Source organism: Lolium perenne, chromosome 3 (genome assembly GCF_019359855.2).
Source record: "Lolium perenne isolate Kyuss_39 chromosome 3, Kyuss_2.0, whole genome shotgun sequence".
Taxonomy (NCBI): Eukaryota; Viridiplantae; Streptophyta; class Magnoliopsida; order Poales; family Poaceae; genus Lolium; species Lolium perenne.
The window spans coordinates 315,633,419-315,638,367 of NC_067246.2; positions in this window are offsets into that span (position 1 = coordinate 315,633,419).

Here is a 4,949-nt window from a genome sequence, read left to right on the forward strand (position 1 = left end):
ATCATAGTTGGACCGTCGGCGTTGGTCATACTGTCTCACATATTTGTTGAGGAGGTGATCAGAGAGAGGTCGTTGATATCTTATGTTCTTCACTTCTCCCTCTGTAACGTAGCGCTTGCCATCATGATGGAGCCGATCGCGTGGAGCGGCCTCCTCTGTATCCTTGCTATGAGAGCAGCTGCCCTCATCTCCATCTTTGCCAGAGTGGTTCCTAGGTCCTACCATGTTGATGCTGAACGTGGGACCTGGCTGGCAACTCGTGGTAGATGACTTCTACCATGTTAACGGCGGGGAAGGGCTGGGTGTCTACCTTCATGGCGTGCTTGGTTGAAAATTAAACGCCCCTTCTCTATCGCCGCTTGGATGTGCTGACGCCACACCCTGCAGTCGTTGGTGGCATGGGAAAGCGAGTTGTGGAACTTGCAGTATGGCTTTCCGTTTAGCTCTTGCGCCGTAGGGAACTTGAGACCTTCAGGAATCGTCAACTGTTTCTCCTTGAGCAGGAGGTCGAAGATTTGTTCAGTCTTGGTCACGTCAAAATCAAATCCCGGGCGGCCCCGGTGGCTTTACCCATTTGCAGGACACGGGGTTCCTCCCCGAGTCCATTCAGCCACTGCTACTTCTTGGTCTCCCACAGCACTTCACCTTCCTCTGTATCGACCATGACTATCGCACGCTTGAACTTGTCTTGGTACAGGTCCGGGTGGCGCTGTTCATATGCTGATAGTTTCTGAACCATGTGCGCCGCCGAGGGATAATCTGCTTGGGAGGCCATGTCCTTGAGCTGTGTTGCAAGGCCAGCTACGCCAACTCGATCGCTTCCTTTTCAGTTATACGAACCGAATAACATCGGTTCCTAAGATTCTGAAGCGCTGGATGTACTCTGTCACCGTTTCTCCGCGCTTCGACGTAATTGTGCTAGATCGGCAATGCTAGACTCGGAAGCTTCGAATGATATTGCATATGGAACTGTTCTTCCAATTGCATCCAAGACTGGAAGGAGTATGCTGGCAAAGAGGTATACCAACCAAAAGCCGAACCTGTGAGGGACAGTGAAAAGAGCCTCACACGTAGCTGATCCGACATCGAAGCCGGTCCTAGTTGCGCCAAATATCGGCCGATGTGCTTGATGGAGCTGGAGCCATCTCGATCCACTGAATTTGGAGAAGTCGGGAGCCGATATTTAGGTGGCAGCGGGATCATCTCGTACTCGTCGGGTACGGCTTGGAATAGCCGATTGCCCTCCTTTTCGGCATAATGCCGAACTGGTCTCTCGCATGGTACCGATCTGATCCGCCGTGCTGGCTGCAGGAGATGCACTACGAAGATTCGCCGGGGTGGCGTACTTAGCCAGCCATGTTTGCTTTTCCAGCTCGAGCCAACCGCGGGAGCTGGGCTCTGGAGTTTCGTCGGGGTGGCGTACTTAGTTAGCCACGTCTGCTTCTCAAGCTCTGTCGCTGACGTCCCTCCTGTCTGCGCCGAAGTCCCTGACATTGTGGCCTGGTTTGAGAGTGCCCAGTTGCCACAATCTGGCACATACGTGCACGCGTATCCTTGAGGGATCTCCTTAGGCGCCTCAGCCAAGAACTGGTAGTCACTAGGGTCACCACCGATCTTGTAGACGACGAATGCCGGTGTAGCCGGCACTTCAGGTGATGCTGCCAACGCATATGGCAGCGGTGGACGGGACTGGAGTGGCAACTCTCCTTGGTGCGTCCCGAGAGCTGGTCCTGACGGCGAGTACTGGTGGCTCATGATCTCCTGGATCACGCGCAGCTCCTCGTAGGTGACTGGCGTGCCGTCCGCCGCCATCTCAGATGTAGATGGCGATGTGGTTGATGTAGATGATAGTCCCACCGGGCGTGCCAGAATGTGTTGATCGCCAAAACCCACCGGCGGGCAGCGGCCTGTCAACACGGTAGAGCCGGGAAGAGCCTAGAGCTGCGGCTGGCTGAGACCCCTCCGAGCGACGGCCCGCAATGCTCTTCTGGTCACACGCGGCGATGCGAAGTGCAAGGGCGTGCCACCTGACCTATACCTGGTCAGGAAGGTGATGGGGATGCCTCGCTTAGTTCCTGCATGGCATACACGTAAACATTAAATACGAGCCTCGATCGGCTCTCAGGTTATCCTGTGAATCGGCTCAAAGAGCCGATCCACCCATGATTCGTACGGGGTGCACGAATACTTGGTGATCCTGCTTGATCAAGATAAAGCTAATGAGATCTACGACGATTTAGGGTTTTCACCGCATAATCGGATCATCCTACTCCAGGTTGGGCCTCGCGGCCACGCACGGTGCTCATAAGCCGATCCTAAACAAGGCCAAAGAACCAACAATGATGTTGATCCGCGGAACATCCTGTTTAGGACTTGCGAACGCCACCCTACGTGCCACTGGATCCTCCCCCCCTTTGTAAGGCCTAACTATTGCAGATATTAAACTAATCCTTGCATAACAAGGAGCAATCGTAACGGATCAGATCTACTAAATAAAGAACAAGCAGGGTGCCGCCCCCACACCTGAGATAGGCGTGAGGGCGGCTAGACATGCAAGGGTTGCACTACGTAAGCATGTTATACGGAGAACTATGCTAACCCTAACACATCTATGATAACTACGTTGCCCGCCATCAAAGGCGCTTCAGTACGGGCAACGCATGAACAACGTGGAGCTTGTGCTGCCTAGATCGCAAGATGCGATCTAGGCAGCATGTCGCTTACCTGATTGAAACCCTCGAGACGAAGGAGTTGGCGATGCGCCGAGATTGGTTTGTTTTTGGGGTGAACGTTGTGTTGTTGTTTATTCCATAAACCCTAGATACATATTTATAGTCCAGCGGACTTTCTAACGTGGGAATATCCCACCGTGCACAGGTAAAACTCTAACTTCTAACTTAAGATACGATCTAATAAATTACAGATAAATGGGCAATCTAGCCCAACTTTGCATATAAGGCCGATCTTCGTATTTTCTCCATATATAACCTTCAAGCTTGTCTTGATCGTGGCCCACCTCCGCCTTGGTCAAATTCTGGTGATAACAGCGGTAGAGCCCCCTTGTGCTTGTGCATCCTTTGCTACTCCCTTCAACATCAAGTACTTGGTCCAGGTACAATCCTTCGTCAGATGATTTGACGGGTGAGCCGGATTCGGTGTGTGCCACCGGCAAGGTTGGTCCATGGCAGCTTCCATGGTGTACTTCGCGGGTTCTTGCCAGTTCTTTTTCTGGCCCAAGGGTTTCTTTTCGACCCACTATTTATTTGGACCCGCCCATTGCTGCGATCCGGTTCTTTGCCTCTGACTGCCGCTGGCCTCAGAGTTTTCTTGTACAGCAGCAACTTGCTGCGGACCGTAACTTCGATCCGGAAAATCTTCCCTTCTTTTGTTGTTCCGGTTATCCCGGTGTTGCTCTTGGCGCTGCTGCGGCGGGTTTGATTGCTCCGGTTTAGCTTGCACTGCCGGCTGCATTGGGTCTCCCAACGCATAGTTATCCGCCACGCGTATCATTTCTGCCAGCGTTGTTGGCATGTTCCGCTGCAGCTTTTGCCACAACGGCGAACCTCTTCTGCACCCATGATACGCGTACAGCACGCGTCCGTTGGGAACCCCAAGAGGAAGGTGTGATGCGTACAGCGGCAAGTTTTCCCTCAGTATGAAACCAAGGTTTATCGAACCAGTAGGAGCCAAGAAGCACGTTGAAGGTTGATGGCGGCGAGATGTAGTGCGGCGCAACACCAGGGATTCCGGCGCCAACGTGGAACCTGCACAACACAACCAAAGTACTTTGCCCCAACGAAACAGTGAGGTTGTCAATCTCACCGGCTTGCTGTAACAAAGGATTAGATGTATAGTGTCGATGATGATGTTTGCAGAGAACAGTAGAACAATTGCAGTAGATTGTATTTCAGATGCAAAGAATGGACCGGGGTCCACAGTTCACTAGAGGTGTCTCTCCCATAAGATAAATAGCATGTTGGGTGAACAAATTACAGTTGGGCAATTGACAAATTGAGAGGGCATGACCATGCACATACATGATATGATGAGTATTGTGAGATTTAATTGGGCATTACGACAAAGTACATAGACCGCTATCCAGCATGCATCTATGCCTAAAAAGTCCACCTTCAGGTTATCATCCGAACCCCTTCCAGTATTAAGTTGCAAACAACAGACAATTGCATTAAGTATGGTGTGTAATGTAATCAATAACTACATCCTCGGACATAGCATCAATGTTTTATCCCTAGTGGCAACAGCACATCCATAACCTTAGAGGTTTCTCTCACTCCCCCAGATTCACGGAGACATGAACCCACTATCGAGCATAAATACTCCCTCTTGGAGTTACTAGCAAAAACTTGGCCAGAGCCTCTACTAATAACGGAGAGCATGCAAGATCATAAACAACACATAGATATAAATTGATAATCAACATAACATAGTATTCTCTATTCATCGGATCCCAACAAACACAACATATAGCATTACAGATAGATGATCTTGATCATGTTCGGCAGCTCACAAGATCCGACAATGAAGCACATAAGGAGAAGACAACCATCTAGCTACTGCTATGGACCCATAGTCCAGGGGTAGACTACTCACTCATCACTCCGGAGGCGACCATGGCGGTGTAGAGTCCTCCGGGAGATGAATCCCCTCTCCGGCAGGGTGCCGGAGGCGATCTCCTGAATCCCCCGAGATGGGATTGGCGGCGGCGGTGTCTCTGGAAGGTTTTCCGTATCGTGGCTCTCGGTACTGGGGGTTTCGCGACGAAGGCTATTTGTAGGCGGAAGGGCAGGTCAGGGGGCGTCACGAGGGGCCCACACACTAGGTCGGCGCGACCAGGGCTTGGGCCGCGCCGCCCTAGCGTGGCGCCGCCTGATACGTCTCCAACGTATCGATAATTTCTTATGTTCCATGCCACATTATTGATGTTATCT